Raw genomic sequence first — 19438 nt, forward strand, 5'->3', positions numbered from 1 at the left:
TTCAGCAGGGAGGAGAATGTGGCAAAGAGCTTCCTAGGGTTAGAGGCAGATGGTAGCAATTAAAAGGGAACAGTTTGGAAATGATGGGAACATTATTAGACTAAAGGTGAGGGCACAATAGTTCCCCTAACACAAGACTGAATGCAAATATTACAATGTTGATTTTATGTGCATTTTACATTTACTGTACTTTTCGCCTCATTTGTTGATAACAAAATCTGAAAATACTCTGGACATATTCAGTAACATAATAAGAATATTCTTGGGGTAGGTACAACAATGACAAGGGTTTGAGGGAGAGGTCTAACTGGTGTTTCCAAGTGGCCAGACACCTCTCCAAATTGTGCACGGTTCCTAAGTAATTGCAATGCACTTTTATGACTCAAAGAAGAGTCTTCAACTATAATGTGCTTTTTTTTTAGTTCTCCTAGCTGTGCCGTTGAGGAACTAGAGCAAGCATACTCGTAGTTGTTTAGTTTGGAACACAACCCTGTATCCCCGCCTTTACACAATTACTGTTGTTGTTTACGCAATCCAAAAACTATCCATTATCTGGGTCAGGTGGGCATAATTTGAAAGCTTGTTCTATTGTCAACATGACTTGCTAAATTATAAAATACGATCTTACAGCGTTAGGCTTTCACAATGCAATTCAGAGAATCAGATTGTCATTTTGGTGCGCATAGAATGGAGTCATGACTCATGAGTGCATTCAGATGCGTGGTCTGCGGCAAATTTTCTTCACAATACAACAAACATAGGCTCTTTCTGTTCAGGCCAACCCAGCGTATAACGCCATGTCATAATGTAACTGTACATCAAACATAGTGATTATAAACGTTGACACTGTATATTACATACGTTTTATGATATGGAAATGTAAAGTGCACATTTGGACTCACGGGTGTTTGGCTTGCATGTATGACATCAAAGCGGTATTTATTATAATCCTCAACGTCTCATCTTTAAAAATACATTGAGTCCTAGTAATGTACAGCATTTCCCTCACTCAGACATGTTTTTTTGTTTTTTGCAAAAGTTGTCCAGTTAGTGGGAGGGATGGGGGCAACTTCTTGTCGCACGCTGTGCTCATATTCAGAACTCCTGTCAGTCAAAATCCATACAAAGCTGTGAAGCAGAGACCCTGAGCTCTGACGTCATGTATAGCACATTACTGTACAGCAACTGCGTTCCAATTTAGGTGCTTATCAGTGTCCAAATCTGCCATTTTCAACCTGTGTATGGGTACAAGTGTAAAGGGTTAATAACTTTTTTGCCATGTAGCAGTGTTAGCTAACTACTGGCATTACACACTACTTTTCTAGCAAAAATAAAATATGGGCAAGAATTTCCTTTCTTTTTCGGCATCAGACCAGCCTAATTCTCACTTGAAACATAGTTTTTGTGTTTAATACGCTAAATTACACATTCTGTTAACATCTGACTCCAGAGTGATCTGTACTTTCAATTTGTAGTCTATGACATTTCAGATGTAGATACGATAATTTATAACAAAGTAGTTTGGATGTAGTGAACTACTTTTTCAAAGTAACTTTAGTTAAGTAAACTATATTTTTCTTAAGGGTAGCTTGAGTGTAGGTTAACTTCTTCCAGTGTGAAGTAATTGGTAGCTTGGTAAACTATATTTTAGAGTAGCTTCCCCAGCACTGTACTTTGGTAACCAACTTACCAAAGTAAATACTCTATCACATTCTGAGTTTTTTTGTTGTTGTGGAAAACCTGTTTATATTTTGCACGAATATCTGTGTGAATATCTTATTTTTTTGTGAAAGCTTGCTGCTCAGTCCATTGGCTCTACCCAGCGTCATAGGCCAGCATCGAGTGACCAGCCCACACCCACTCTCCCCAGGCCCACACACACTCACCACACTGCAGAGCTTGTAACACACAGGTGTCAAATCAGAGCTAATTTGCTGCTGCATGGAGGCCATTAACCTAGCGCTGTTGTTTTCTGTCGGCTCTAATGGAGGTTAATGAAGCGCTGCTGCTGGATTGTGTGTTTTCTATCATCAGCACTGTAACAGATAAATAGATACAGAAATAATGACTGTGGCTTGGGCCGCTAATGCAGGAGATTTTATCTGTGTGATACTGTAAACCTATAAGGGTCCTGAGGGATCCAAAAACTACTACAAGGTATTGATAACCTTATCTAGTAATGGCAGCATCAAGTTAGAAGGAAACACTTTGATTTAGGAAACAACAAGCATTATAAATGCTGAACATGGGCAGCATCCTTCTTTCATTTCGGTTTTCACATGCTAACTGAGAAATGTACTGTACAGCTGTGTTTAATCAAAAAAATGTTGGATTCTCAGATAAAGAATCACCACTTTTATAGAGTGTCGTTTGTTCACTTAGAAGATGGGGCAATCCATTTAAACATCAAGTTTTGACGCAAACCCAAAGTAGAATTTGCTGGGCAGCAACATTTATCTCCATCTGACTACTTATCTCTCCTAAAACATCAATCAGTATGATATTTTAATAATATTTTGTTATCCATCCTGTTTCTCCCATTCATTCATTCATTCATTCAATGTCTCCATGTCCTGTAATTATATACAGTGTAGTATTTTCTTAGGAATAGTCATGTTATTGTCCAGCTGAACTATTGGCATTCTTGTTCACACAGCGTCAGGTCAGTGATTGAAAGGGTTAATTTGTTTGCACATAGTCTAAATTGTAAATCGTGTAAAATACTTGTTAGAGCCTTAATTACTAGTTATTTGCCTTCAGTACCTGTTATTTATGACAGTGTTTACTTGCACAGACCAGACCTTCCTTTCAGAAAGGACTAGCCTGCAACCACAGGTGTTCTTGCATGACTGTATCTCCCCACCAGCCTACAGCCAGCCCTGCCACATCATCTGACAGCAGGACATAATGAGGTTTATAATTAGCCCTGGGGTTGGGGGATCATGTCTGCCTGCCTCTGGGCCATCAGGTTAATAGATATCTGGATGGGATGATGGGGGGCTGGGGGGGAGAGGCAGAGCTGGGGGAACCAAGCAGTCTTAGGATGTCTGTCTGACCCTTCATACACTTCCAACAGCAGCATCCAGGTGAACACCATGTAATCCCCTACCTCTAGTAATTTCAACACACCTCCAATTAGTATGGCGATCGCCTGGAATGTAATTTGCATTTTTGAAAATTAGATACAAGCTTTCCTAAAAAGTACAGATGGAATCCTCAGATGACCGCTTTAGTGAGTGGTGTAAAGAGTGACTTTGGGCCAAAACTTGAGATAACTGCAAATAACTCAAACCTTGGCATAAATCATGCATTGATGTCAGTGAAGGATTTGGGTGAAAATTGAAATTATGTGTGCAGATCTGAAATTAGCATTTGTCCCTTTGATGTCTATTTGATCTGTGTGATTGTGTGAGTAGCGGCTCTGGGCTGGGGACCATGAGTAATGACAGGATACCTGGGTCTCTCACAGCCAGTCTTTACCTTAGCTGTACTGGTTGCTCTCAGAATAGATTCTGTCCATGGAAACACCATTTATCTTTTCCTGATATTATAAGGGAGGGAGAACTCCTCTTTAATATTGTGGCTCCACTGTGCGCTAGGATGGCATCTTTGTTATTTCTCTAATGTTAGAATGGTAGAATCCTGAATGGCCTTGATGGATCAACAACCTTTATCCTGGGCACTTACCCATGCGTTTCATCCCTGAGTGTATGTCTGAGCTTTTTTGACATGCTACACTACGCAAGCTAGCGTTGTATAGGACTGATTCCACCTGTTGAAAGACGATGCATACTCAGGGTATGAGTGAATATCTGTGGAATCCTATTCCTTGTTGGGAGTCTTTAGTTGACTCTGCATAGGGTCATTACAGTTATTCTATTGGGCTAGATTAGCATGTGGGAGTGTGTATAATGTGTTAGGGTTTGTGCGTCTGAATAATGAAGTTCAAAGTGACAGTGTTTATGTGGTGGCGTCGTGGCACAACTCCATAAAACAGATTAATAGAAGGACAAAACAGCAGACAGGAAGAGGGAGGTCACACACACACACACACACACACACACACACACACACACACACACACACACAGAGAGAGAGAGATGGAATGCAAGGTTGATACACTGCAGGGACTAAACAATGGCCTTTTAACAGTGCATTCCCTTGCACAGTTGCACCCAAACCGGTGCTCATAATGGCCGCTCACCAATTTGGCAGCCATGTGATATCACCCTCTGTGCAGAGATCAACTGACACATTTTACTTCCCACAGACTGCTCATAAAAACAATCATTTTCCGAGATGGAATTTCATTGATTTATTTAAATAACACTATTTTCCATTTTACTGTTTTACCCATTAGATCTGACTCCTTTATTTATAGTCCATAAACCTATGACAATTATTATATTATTAAGCTGACATTTTGTCTCAATAGACTCCTACTGAGGGCTTATCAGGTCAATGTTTACTCAGTGACAGCATCAATAATGAGCTATCTGACCCCAGCCTTTTAAAATCAGACTATGAAAGTAGAAAGATTATGAAAGAAACAGAGTTTGGTTATATGGGCGAGCCTTTCCTCCCACCCTATAAAAGCACTACACACGCTCTAAGGCGCCGTCTCTGACATTGAGCTAGCAGTGTTAGCGTATTACTGGCAGAGGAGATCATTCGCGTACCTCAGCTCTGGGTTATTTTCACTCTGCATGTGAAATCCCACAGGTCCCTGATTGTTCTCTCTTTGTTTTCGGCTCCTTTTATTATTTTGAATGTAATGAGTGCTGTCTGTCTTCCATCGGGATGCTTCCTCTTCTTAATACTAGATAGATGCTATATCGCTCTCACGCCTCCAGTTCTATAAATATGTGGGTGTTGGGCAATGAACAGTGGTGTCGTTATTCTACTATTTGAATAAAAAGGCCAATGAGTCAGATACAGTTGAAGTCTGATGTTTACATACACCTTAGCCAAATACATTTAAACTCAGTTTTTCACAATTCCTGACATTTAATCCTAGTAAATATTCCCTGACTCAGGTCAGTTAGGATTACCACTTTATTTTAAGACTGTGAAATGTCAAAATAATAGTAGAGATAATTATTTCTTTCAGCTTTTATTTCTTTCATCATATTCCCAGTGGGTCAGAAGTTTACATACACTCAATTAGTATTTGGTAGCATTGTCTTTAAATTGTTTAACTTGGGTCAAACGTTTCGGGTAGCCTTCCACAAGCTTTTGGCCCATTCCTCCTGACAGAGCTGGTGTAACTGAGTCAGGTTTGTAGGCCTCCTTGCTCGCATCCGCTTTTTCAGTTCTGCCCACACATTTGCTATAGGATTGAGGTCAGGGCTTTGTGATGGCCACTCCAATACCTTGACTTTGTTGTCCTTAAGCTATTTTGCCAGAACTTTGGAAGTATGCTTGGGGTCATTGTCCATTTGGAAGACCCATTTGCGACCAAGCTTTAAGTTCCTGACTGATGTCTTGAGATGCTGCTTCAATATATCCACATCATTTTCCTTCCTCATGATGCCATCTATTTTGTGAAGTGCACCAGTCCCTCCTGCAGCAAAGCACCCCCACAGCATGATGCTGCCACCCCCATGCTTCACGGTTGGGATGGTGTTCTTCGGCTTGCAAGCATCCCCCTTTTTCCTCCAAACATTACGATGGTCATTATGGCCTAACAGTTTTATTTTTGTTTCATCAGACCAGAGGACATTTTTCAAAAAGTACGTTTGTCCCCATGTGTAGTTGCAAACCGTAGTCTGGCTTTTTTATGGCGGTTTTGGAGCAGTGGTTTCTTCCTTGCTGAGCAGCCTTTCAGGTTATGTCGATATAGGACTCGTTTTACTGTGGATATAGATACTTTCCTACCTGTTTCCTCCAGCATCTTCACAAGGTCCTTTGCTGTTGTTCTGGAATAGATTTGCACTTTTCGCACCAAAGTACGTTCATCTCTAGGAGACAGAACGAGTCTCCTTCCTGAGCGGTATGATGGCTGCGTGGTCTCATGGTGTTTATATTTGCGTACTATTGTTTGTACAGATGAACGTGGTACCTTCAGGCATTTGGAAATTGTTCTCAAGGATGAACCAGACTTGTGGAGGTCTGCAATTTGGCTGATTTCTTTTGATTTTCCCATGATGTCAAGCAAAGAGGCACTGAGTTTGAAGGTAGGCCTTGAAATACATCCACAGGTACACCTCCAATTGACTCAAATGATGTCAATTAGCCTATCAGAATCTTCTAAAGCCATGACATAATTTTCTGGAATTTTCCAAGCTGTTTAAAGGCACAGTCAACTTAGTGTATGTAAACCTCTGACCCACTCGAATGGTGATACAGTGAATTATAAGTGAAATAATCTGTCTGTAAACAATTGTTGGAAAAATTACTTGTGTCACGCACAAAGTAGATGTCCTAACCGACTTGCCAAAACTATAGTTTGTTAACAAGAAATTTGTGGAGTGGTTGAAAAACGAGTTTTAATGACTCCAACCTAAGTATATGTAAACTTCCAACTTCAACTGTATGTTGGAACACTACACAGTACCATATACGATATTATAAACTGGGTGGTTCGAGCTCTGAATGCTGATTGGCTGACAGATATGACAAGACATTTCATTTTACTGCTCTAATTTAGTTGGTAACCAGTTTATAATAGCAATAAGGCACCTCTAGGGTTTGTGGAATATGGCCAATATACCACGGCTAAGGGCTGAATCCAGGCACTCCGCGTTGCGTGGTAAATAAGAACAGCCCTTAGCCGTGGTATATTGGCCATGTACCACACCCCTTTGGGCCTTATTGCTTAACTAAACCCACATCAAAACAAAACAAATCAACGCATACACTACCGGTCAAAAGTTTTAGAACACCTACTCATTCAAGGGGTTTTCTTAATTTTTTACTATTTTCTACATTGTAGAATAATAGCGAAGACATCAAAACTATGAAATAACACATATGGAATCATGTAGTAACCAAAAAAGTGTTAAACAAATCTCAATATATTTTTTTATTTCAGATTCTTCAAATAGCCACCCTTTGCCTTGATGACAGCTTTGCACACTCTTGGCATTCTCTCAACCAGCTTCACCTGGAATGCTTTTCCAACTTGAAGGAGTTCCCACATATGCTGAGCACTGCTTTTCCTTCACTCTGCGGTCCGACTCATCCCAAAATATCTCAGTTTGGTTGAGGTCGTGGGATTGTGGAGGCCAGGTCATCTGATGCAGCACTCCATCAACCTCCTTCTTGGTCAAATAGCCCTTACACAGCCTGGAGGCTTTGCACAGTTGGAGAAACAGCACATAGAGACTCTAAAGGGCAAAGCTGCTCTCGCTAACATGCTTCTCTCGTACTCGTAGTTTGGAGAAAACAGACTGTTGATTTCAAGCCTAGTTTAACTTGTTTTATCTGAACCCAATGAAATGCATTGATTGCTATCTAGATGTTGCTGGTGGGTATCCTAGTAGATCTGGAATTTCCCATCTGGAGGAAAACAAATTGGAGGAAAACAAACTGTAGAAAAGAAAGGAAAAGATTATAGCCACCATATGCAGTTCAGTCAAACTGTAGGCCCTGCGATAAGGCTGCAAGATTGAGACTGACAAAAAAAGCGAGGTGGTGTGTGTGTGTGTGAGCGAGAGGGAGAGGGAGAGAGAGAGGAGTGAGGGAGAGATAAGAGGGTAAAAAACATAAAACCACCTCTCAGTTCCTCCATCCGTGACGGTTTCAGATGTGCTTACACGGGGGGCCAGTATGAAAAAAATAAAAAAATAATGTATGCACTCACTAACTGTAAGTCGCTCTGGATAAGAGCGTCTGCTAAATGACTAAAATGTAAAATGTAAAGGGACGTTTTGGGAGAGGGTCATCAGCAGGTTGCCCACAAAAATCCTGGCTTTAGGAATCCCAGACAATGAACTTGTGGCAGGCCAAGAGGGTGTTTGTGGACGGCAGTGTTTTGGTAGATTTAAGTGGGTGTTATCACTGCGACTCCCTGGGTTGGACAGATTGGAGTAGCTGGGTTATCACACTGCATCCATTTGAAATGGCATCTCCCTCCAGAGGTGCAGAAGTCTGTCTGTACGAATCGCCTCCCAGATGCTCAGTGTGCCCTCCCTGTCTGGCTTTCCCCTAGACGGCCCTGTATGATATTTGGAGCTGTACAATGTATACTTGGGTCTGGAATGATTGTATCCCTTAATAAAGATGAGCAAAAAAGACTATAAAATAAATAATACAAATACTGAGCCATATTATATGCTCAGAAAATGTTTGAATTATATTATTTTATACTTATACAATTGAAAGAGATTTGTGTTTAACAAGTAATACAAAAATACAAAAATGGATCCCCTGTTTTCAATACTCCAGCACTCTCCCCTTGCTAGGATAACAACACTGAGCCCTTTTCAAAAAGTTTTATGACATTGGAGAATACATTGGGAGGGATTTTAGACCATTCCTCCATACAGAATCTTTTCAGATCCTTGATATCCTTCTTCTGCACTTTTGGACTGCCCTATTCTATAAACCACAGGTTATCAATGGGGTTCAAGTCCGGAGACTGAGATGGCCGTTGCAAAATGTTGATTTTGTGGTCAATTAATGTGTGCTTAGTGTTATAGACTTGATAGAAGATTCATTTGGCCTTCAGAGGCAACCAGGTTTTTGGCTAAAATGTAAAAGGGCACGGTTTCCCGATAGCGATGGAACTTAGGCTTACAAGTGTTTTAATGATGCAATGGCCGAAGATGTAAGATGCGTTTCCCAGAACATCAGGCAGAGAGAACGGTCGCTAAGTGCGTCTTGGAGCATGTGTCTATACTGATAGGATCTAAATAAAGGGAGCGCTGCTCTCGGATCAGCTTTCACCATTCAAATATTTCCGTAACATTATAATTATTTCACAATAGTGACAACGGAGGCTGAAACTTGGCCGCAAGTGAATCTTCCAGCAAGACAATAACCCCAAGCACACATGAAAATCCACAAAGAAATGGTTAATTGACCCCAAAAGAAACATTTTGCAATGGCCATCTCAGTCTCCGGACTTGAACCCCATTGATAACCTGTGGTTTATAGAATAGGGCAGTCCATAAGTGCAGAAGAAGGATATCTGTATGGAGGAATGGTCTAAGATACCTCCCAATATGTCCTCCAATCTCATAAAACATTTTAGGAAAAGGCTCAGTGTTGTTATCCTTGCAAGGGGAGGGTGCTGGAGTATTGAAAACAGGGGACCCAATATTTTTGTATTACTTGTTAATTAAACAAAATTTCTTTATCTGAGCAATTGTATTAGAATTAAAGTATATATAAAAAAATACAATATAGCTCAGTATTTGTATTATTTATTTTATACAGTATTTTTTGCTCATCTTTATCAAGGGATCCAATAATTCCAGACCCCACTGTATGCTGTCAAGGTGTAACTGTGAAAATTAGATTCCTTTTTGTTTTTGGTAATCGCACATTACCTAATTTCAACATGTTTGCTCCCAAGACAGGTGTGGTTATGTGTTCCAGATCATAATTTCCACCTGTTGTAACATGTATGCTGGGAGTCGGGAAGCAAGTACAGGGAGTGTATTTAATAATAAATGAAACATGGAACAAAACCAGAAACACGAGTAGCGTACAGACATGAAACACAGGAACAGAATCAATAACGACTAGGGAAGGAACAGAGGAGGTAATCAGGAAGGTGATGGAGTCCAGGTGTCTCATGAGGCGCAGGTGCGCGTAACAATGGTGACAGGTGTGCGTAATAATGAGCAGATTGGCGACCTCGAACGCCGGAGAGGGAGTATACATGACACCTGTCAGCTCACATCTTTTAACACGAAGCTTAGTAAGTCCGTCAAATACTACCCAAGTGTTTGTTTTGTGACAGTAGCATTATGACTACTCCACCAGGGATGTTGATGCCTTGGATCATCCCCTCTATGCTATGACCTGTGGCTCCACCACCTTCACTAGGAACAGAAATAAAACATTGAATTAGGCCACAAAATGGCACTCTGGCGTGTAGAAGTTGAGCACAGAGAGTGTAGAGCCATTTTGAATGCATGAATGCATTTTGTCCCTATGTGAACGTGATCCCAGTTTAAATGTTATTGTGATCAATGAGCAGCAGAGAAGAATGAAAGGCATGTGGATGGTACTACGAGGCTCTATCGTCCCATTCCAGAGGGGGAGATAGGAGAGGGAAAAGAGGGAGAGGCAGAAGAGATGGAGCGAAGTGGCTGTTTCCTACCCAGCTGATGAAAGTGTCTAAGGTAATGAACATGACGTGCTGTATTGCACAGCGAGTAAGAAAAAATAGAAAAACAGAAAGGCGCCTGTTCCATCTCCGCTCATTGTCTCAGCTCCCGTTCTCCTGGCAACGTTTTAAACGGCTCGATTCTGGGGCTCACATCTCAACATGCTCCTGCTCCGCTCTGTGTGGACATCAGAACAAGTCAAACCACACGAGAAAAAAAAAGAACGTACAGTGAGGGAAAAAAGTATTTGATCCCCTGCTGATTTTGTACGTTTGCCCACTGACAAAGAAATGATCAGTCTATAATTTTAATGGTAGGTTTATTTGAACAGTGAGAGACAGAATAACAACAACAAAATCCAGAAAAACGCATGTCAAAAATGTTATAAATTGATTTGCATTTTAATGAGGGAAATAAGTATTTGACCCCCTCTCAATCAGAAAGATTTCTGGCTCCCAGGTATCTTTTATACAGGTAACAAGCTGAGATTAGGAGCACACTCTTAAAGGGAGTGCTCCTAATCTCAGCTTGTTACCTGTATAAAAGACACCTGTCCACAGAAGCAATCAATCAATCAGATTCCAAACTCTCCACCATGGCCAAGACCAAAGAGCTCTCCAAGGATGTCAGGGACAAGATTGTAGACCTACACAAGGCTGGAATGGGCTACAAGACCATCGCCAAGCAGCTTGGTGAGAAGGTGACAACAGTTGGTGCGATTATTCGCAAATGGAAGAAACACAAAATAACTGTCAATCTCCCTCTGCCTGGGGCTCCATGCAAGATCTCACCTCGTGGAGCTGCAATGATCATGAGAACGGTGAAGAATCAGCCCAGAACTACATGGGAGGATCTTGTCAATGATCTCAAGGCAGCTGGCACCATAGTCACCAAGAAAACAATTGGTAACACACTACGCCGTGAAGGACTGAAATCCTGCAGCGCCCGCAAGGTCCCCCTGCTCAAGAAAGCACATATACAGGCCCGTCTGAAGTTAGCCATTGAACATCTCAATGATTCAGAGGAGAACTGGGTGAAAGTGTTGTGGTCAGATGAGACCACAATCGAGCTCTTTGGCATCAACTCAACTCGCCGTGTTTGGAGGAGGAGGAATGCTGTCTATGACCCCAAGAACACCATCCCCACTGTCAAACATGGAGGTGGAAACATTATGCTTTGAGGGTGTTTTTCTGCTAAGGGGACAGGACAACTTCACCGCTTCAAAGGGATGATGGACGGGGCCATGTACCATCAAATCTTGGGTGAAAACCTCCTTCCCTCAGCCAGGGCATTGAAAATGGGTCGTGGATGGGTATTCCAGCATGACAATGACCCAAAACACATGGCCAAGACAACAAAGGACTGGCTCAAGAAGAAGCATATTAAGGTCCTGGAGTGGCCTAGCCAGTCTCCAGACCTTAATCCCATAGAAAATCTGTGGAGGGAGCTGAAGGTTCGAGTTGCCAAACGTCAGCCTCGAAACCTTAATGACTTGGAGAAGATCTGCAAAGAGGAGTGGGACAAAATCCCTCCTAAGATGTGTGCAAACCTGGTGGCCAACTACAAGAAACATCTGACCTCTCTGATTGAGGGGTCAAATACTTATTTCCCTCATTAAAATGCAAATCAATTTCTAACATTTTTGACATGCGTTGTTCTGGATTTTTTTGTTGTTATTCTGTCTCTCACTGTTCAAATAAACCTACCATTAAAATTATAGACTGATCATGTCTTTGTCAGTGGGCAAATGTACAAAATCAGCAGGGGATCAAATACTTTTTTCCCTCACTGTAGATGGAAGTGATTTGCTGCTCCATCCATCTGCAGAGGCTTTTAAGCCTAGACTTGCGTCTCATCAGGAGCTCTATAATAACAACTGATGGCTAAACCCAGGTCAGCCACTTAGACAATCAGCATACTGATGATTCTGGGCCTGGGCCAGTTCTACTTCCCTGTCTGATTGAGTGAGAAACTGAGGGGCACTGTGATTGAGCTGAACCACCCATTCAACTAAGAAGAACAACACTGATATTAGGCCTTAAGGAGGCAGTACTGTCCTGAGAATTAGGGCTGATCTTTGTTTCCGGTACCCAGTCCAAGTGACTATCACAGCACTCAGGTGCCTATCCTCTCCACCACACCGGCCCTGTGTCTTCTGATTGGGAGAAATAGGGTAGAATGGCAGGATGCCTGTTTCACTAAAGCTTTGCGAAGACCGAATCTGGAACTCTGGAATCAGCTGTAAGACATAATCCCTGGTGTTCTCTCTGCTCTGCCTGATAACCACACTGAATGGTGTGGAGTGAAGGAACAGAGTGGAACAACAGCTAACGCAGCAACCATTTCTTCTACATTGCATCTCCTCCTCTCCTCGCCTGACGAGAGATGCATTTGTCACTCCAGCGAGTGCCTGGCTATGCACAATGTAAACTTTATTTTCTTCTCTCTCAGACAGAGGGGGAACAAAGGAGAGAGAGAGAGTAGTGAAATAGTAAGACACTGAGGGAGGGAGAGAAATTGGTGCAAAATTGTCATTATTGCTTCACTTAGCAGAAGAGGTGTATGATAAATCAAGGTGGTAGCGTGGGGACTGCCAGCATCATACACAGACAGGATGAGGGACACTAAACATTAATGACTGATGAGCTCTTGGTATCTGTCAACAAGCCACTGCTCACAGCGCTCAACATAACACTACATGAAACTGAGTGAGATCAAGTAGGTGGTGCTGTGCTAGTGTGCCAGTGGGTGAAGGATGCTACTTTAGATAGTGACGTTGGTATAAGCCAGGTGTTTATATGTACATTAAATATGATGCTAGGTAACCAAACAATGACTTTAGTGTCATACAGAATGGCATGTCTCTGAATACCTCCCAGACAGTGGTATAGTAGCAACCCTTGTGTGACATACTTCTCTTTGAAGGATGCCTTTCAAAGTCTTCTTTTGTTCACCAACAAAACATCAAACAACATTTTGTGACAGAGTTAGTGAGGGCAGTTTGTTCACTTCCAAGTTGAAGGTGGTCTCCTATAGAACCTAGTAGAGTGTCTATCTGTCTATCTATCTGTCTGTCTGTCTGTTTGTTGTGCATGGGTGTGTTTTAATGATTTCCTCTGTCTCGATTGAGCAAACAGACTATCCAATCAATTCCATTGTTTGCTCTTTTCCTACAAAGGATGCATCCAACAGAATATCATGAACATTTATTGTGCACCCATTCAATGAACAATTGGTTCGCCAAGCCTTAGACTAGAACCCCAGGTCTGACAGTTCTGTAATTAAACGCAGCAAGTAAATTGATAGTTTGGGTATTCAAGTAATTAAAGAAAAACAGTTTACACATTCAGTGGAGTGTATTTAATAATTGTGTGACTGAAATAAAACTACCATACACAGGGTCAATTTTAACCGTCTTTTTCACAGAATGGGAAGTGAACAAAGACGAGTGTCTGTCTGTCTGTCGGTCTGTCGGTCTGTCGGTCTGTCGGTCTGTCGGTCTGTCTGTGTAGGTGTGCGTGCACGAGTGTGTGTGTGGGAGGGATGGTAGAACTGACCACTCAATTGGTTGCCACTTAAAGTCATGCATGTTAACTATCTTCCAATTAGATGGCTGCCACACGCTTCAAGAGCCTGTAATTATGAAGGCAGTAAAACAGATAAACAGTGAGTGGCATCACAGAACATCAGCATTATTATGCAATATGAATGTGTAGAGGGGAGAAATGATTCCAATGAAGCTGAGTAGCAACAGCAGCACAGACTCCAGCCTCCCGCCCCACAAGATAATAAAGGCTGTAACATGAAGCCCGCGGCCCTCAGAGCCTCACCCCCTGCCAGCTATTGCCTCATCACTCAGCTCATCCAATCAGGACCTGCACTTTGACACAACATCCCAGTCACTGTAAAGTAGGTAAGCCACGGGCAAATCTCCTCTCACAGACACATCATAGAGAAACACACTAGAATATTGAGAGGAAATTAGTTCTAAGACGAAAACCCACAGATGTGGAGACCCCTACAGCAACTGTTGTTCAGCTAATACAGGCCCTCCCACACTGGACCCTGGTTCTGGTTCTAACAGTGAATCCCAGTCACTTAGCGCCACGGATTCTACATTCTACAAGGTAGGCAACCGCAGCAGGGAAAAAAATGCCAAACCTGCAACATACGCAGGGAAAAAAACGGATTAATGTATCCGCATGTTTAATTTAACAAACCAGTGTACATGGTAATTATTAATTCATTAGCGTGTCTGCTACTATAGTAGTTCTCAGGAGGGTTGAGAGGCTAACCCCGGCTTGGAGGAGAAATGGAAAAGCATCACTGTTTTCTTCACCTCTGCTGCACTTTTCTCAGGCACCTCAATGCAAAGCACTTCATTATACGGCTTCAGACAGGCTACAAATGGAGTGTTAGATGCTCTAACTCAGAACATTAATATACTATTGTAGCTTTTTCAACATAAGCTTGGGAGTGGGCCTACTGCAGCTGCCAAAGAGCACTTACTGTATGTCTCACTGGGCACACCACGTCATTTCAATGTGGAAATTTGGGTAACATTTGATTGAAACGTTGATAAATGAGATTTCAACCTTCATTCACCCACTCAAAAAGACAGCCAACATTATTTTTCAATATTGGAGTGAGGTTGAGAACACATTGAGATCTGATTTGACCAAAACACACCATGAATTCAACAGGGATTATCATCAATCCATGAAGTGTGTTGATTAGATGTTTAGAAGTAGTTACCATTTTGTGATAAAGAAGGATAAGAGCCTGAGCCAGTGGCGGCCGCTGATTGGCTGAATACTCGGGGCACAAGGTGGTTGGAGTTGTCAACAAAACAGCATAACAGAAATATGATGCACACTTCATGGACAACTACATCCAACAAGAGTTGAAGGACAGAGTGTTACACTAGCTAGAACCTTCTCATTGCAGATCTGGTATGAAAAAGGATGACGTGGCAGGCCAATTTTATTGTTTCCCCCCATGCTGTTCATCAGGTTCTACTTTAGGTGACAGGGCGACATGTTGTGTGGACAAAAACATATAACATATATTTTGATTTGTTTAACCCTTTTTTGGTTACTACATGATTCCAAATGTGTTATTTCCTAGTTTTGATGTCTTCACTATTATTCTACAATGTAAAAAAATGTAAAAATAAAGATAAACCCTTGAATGAGTAGGTGTGTCCAAACTTTTGACTGGTACTGTACTTATATTCAAAATATATTAAAAAAATTACCAATCACAGGTGATATGCCACCCCTAACATCCTAATGGGCTCAGCTAAGAATAGAAAAATTAACTGTATCAACCAGGACCTTTTTGATGTTGCACACTCTTGAAAAGAACGCTGATATGTACAGGTATAATACAATTCTACTCGTGGTGCAAAATGTATCTTCCAGACTTAAGGTGTATACTATGGTTGTCTATTTTCATTCTGTGTACAATTAGGAGCAGTAACTTGGAAAGCATTGTGTAAACCTTTTTTTTCATGTAAAAACTGTTATGCCATTTTTTTGGGTTTAAAATGAATTTCTGGCAGAGGCTTCTGGAAACACAAATGAGATATACAATAAACCCAGAAAAGGCATTGTCGGAACAGGCTTTGATGCTTTTAACTTATTAAGAACTCTCATCCCCTTACTCATTGGCCCTCCCACTGCCCCTCTTGCCGTCAGGTGCATATTTCAGGCAGGTTGACATTGCCTATAGTATTTCTGCCTCTGTAGCCTTTGACTCACCAAGACTCCCAAATCAAAATATAATTGTATTGGTCGCATACACATATTTTGCAGATGTTATCACAGGTACAGCAAAATGCTTATGTGTCTAGCTCCAACAGTGCAGTAATACCTAACAATAAAATACACACAAATCTAAAAATAAATTAATAAATGAAGAAATATCAGAACGAGCAATGTCAGAGTCCAGAATATGACTATGTGGGACCTGCTTTAAATGACGTTCAGCTGATAAAGACTTCATAAAGCCTTCCCAATGCCTCCATAAGCATTACATAAATGTGTTCCAAAGCATCTATAACTGTATGTCATGCTTTATAAAGGGTTCATAAATGTGGAATAACTGTATGACATAATCATAATAACCCACTATGTCGAATATGATATAAGCATGTGCTTTATAAAGGGTGACATGTTGTGCTGAAGGATGGCATGTGCTCTAAAGTGATGTCATGTTAGTCACATTACACCTAATCTCGTTCCCAGACACTTCTGCCCAAATGTGTGGAAGGTCTGGTGGACCAACGCATCAAACTTGGCCTTCATTAGTTAGGGCTAGGTTTAAAATCACATTTTAAGAAGATAAATTGTGGAAATGGGCAAGGTTTAGCAATAATTATTACTTTTTGACTGTGTTAAGTAGTGACGATTACAAATACTTTACTCAGTAAGGTCACTGCTATAGAATTCTATAGTCACTCCCACTAAGGCCAACTTTGAATGGTTGATATCCCAGGTTTATACTGTATGTGCTGTGTGTACAATAGCCTTGGGACGACATTACACCAAGAAACAGCTACCTTGATGAATGCCCCCAACCTAAAGAAATTGAAAGTGTCTTTCTTCTGGAACCAAGTTACATATTCCTCAGTACACAAACACAACAAAAACTAGCCATACCGCGCGGTGCTGGGCCCAGTCAGGTCTTTGACACATTCACCCACTCCCCCGCTGAAAGATCAGCCACAAAATGTTGGCACCATTGTAACAGGTTGTAATCAAGCCCTGGTCTCCAGCATGGGAACAGAAGAGGAATACCTGGTGTGGTAGTCTCAGGTTGGGCTACGCCAAATCATCTTGGTTCTGACACAAACACACACACACACACACACAAACACAAGCTTTGCAGGTCTATCAATCCATTTAAATACCTCACACCCTACAGTAACCTGTGGATCATGAGAGAACCTTCATAAATCAGCAGAACGTTAATAACCTATTTATTGAAACTTTTATGCAGTATCCTGTAATACTTTGTTTGAAGTGAGACACCTTCCATCATTCATCACACATCCATAAAGACATGATGCTGTACTTCATTTAAAGTTGGACACATTTGGTCATTTATAACACATACATAAATACCTTATATCATATGACACAGTACTTACTGTAAGGTCAGACACCTTTGGTCATTCATAACACATACATAAAGGCTTAATGATGTAAACACAAATGTATTAACACTTAGGGAATTATCACTAACAGTTAGAACAGATAAACATTAAAGACATGTTTAAACCATACATTTCCTTTTATTTGTACATTATTAAAACAGTACAAATGCATGAAGTTTCAGAAAGTCCAGCAACATTACACAGGGCTGTGAATAGCGTAGCTTGTCCCTGAGCTGGCGGACAAATGGTTCTTGCCTCTTCCTGCTGGAAGTACTGCATGTTGGTTCCAACCTTAAAAGTAACAAAGAAAGTTAGCAGGTGTGATAGGAAATGCCTTTGTCACACCATCTGGATAAGGGCATTTCTCTGCTGTGCCAGAAACTCTAATTGGGAAGATGAGAAACTCCATTAAATTCATATGATTATATTCCTCTTTCATTTACAAATCTCATGACGTAACTATGAGACATGGCTGTATCTAGGGGGATTTGTATACATTTACATTTTTACATTTTAGTCATTTAGCAGACGCTCTTATCCAGAGCGACTTACAGGAGCAATTAGGGTTAAGTGCCTTGCTCAAGGGCACATCGACAGATTTTTCACCTAGTTGGCTCGGGGATTAGAACCAGCGACCTTTCGGTTACTGGCACAACGCTCTTAACCACTAAGCTACCTGCCGCCCCGAGCCAGTATATAGCTGAGCCTGCTAGCTAGCTACATTTCGCTGTGAAGTCACTGAAATTATTTGAAATATTGCTGAATGAATTTGCAACTACACTAGATTTTTCCTAGACCTAAAAAAAAATCCCCTGGTGTGGTTTAAGCATTGTTGTGAACACAGAAAAATGGGGAAATCCTAAATCTGGAAAATCAAAACCAAGAAAACAGAATTTGGGGAAAAAAAACAGAAGTAGGCAAATAATTAAAAAACAGATTTGAAAAAGGCCCTAACAATGTTTTTTTGCGGTGCATGACTGCACTTTAAAGTGTGTGTAATCCTGCAGCATAGGATTTTGGGGGACGTTGATGTCAGGTCCAATACTGACTATGCACCCAAGAGGGAAAGAGGTTGGGTCATCCAAGAAATGTTTTTGTGAAATAGAATATATAAAATTTAGCAGATGCTTTTATCCAAAGCGACTTAGTCATGTGTGAATTCGTTTTTACGTACGGGTGGCCCAAATATCCTGGCGTTCCAACGCTCTACCAAGATTCATGACTGGGTTATAAATGCTTTGTAAAGCCTAAATTCATTATGATTTATAAGGCGTTTATTAAGCGGTGCTTATGCCACCCTTTATAAAGCAGAGGTTTATGTCATTTTTGACATGGTGAGTTATGTCACACAGCTGAAATGTGAAATGTTTTTCAAAACGTTTACAAATTAAAATGAATATGGAAATGAAAAGCTGAAATGCCTTCAGTCAATAAATATTCAACCCCTTTGTTATGGCAAGCCTAAATATGTCCAGGCGTAACAATTTGCTTAAGAAGTTACATAATAAGTTGCATGGACTCACTCTGTGTGCAATAAACATGATTTTTATCTCATCTCTGTACCCTACACACAATAATCTATAAGGTCCCTCGGTCGAGCAGTGATTTTCAAACACAGATTCAACCACAAAGACCAGAGAGGTTTTCCAATGCCTCGCAAAGAAGGGCACTTATTGGTAGATGGCTAAAAATAAAAAAAGCAGACGTTGAATATCCATTTCAGCATGGTGAAGTTATTAATTACTCTTTGGATGGTGTATCAATACACCCAGTCACTACAAAGATACATGTGTCCTTCCTAACTTAGTTGCCGGAGAGTAAGACAGTTGCAGGGTTTAATGGCTGTGACAGGAGAAAACTGAGGATGGATCAACATTGTAGTTACTCCACAATACTAACCTAATTGACAGAGTGAAAAGAAGGAAGCCTGTACAAAATAAAAATATTCAAAAACATGCATCCTGTTTGCAACAAGGCACCAAAGTAATACTTTCAAACA

This window comes from Coregonus clupeaformis, chromosome 29, assembly GCF_020615455.1.
Source record: "Coregonus clupeaformis isolate EN_2021a chromosome 29, ASM2061545v1, whole genome shotgun sequence".
NCBI lineage: Eukaryota > Metazoa > Chordata > Actinopteri > Salmoniformes > Salmonidae > Coregonus > Coregonus clupeaformis.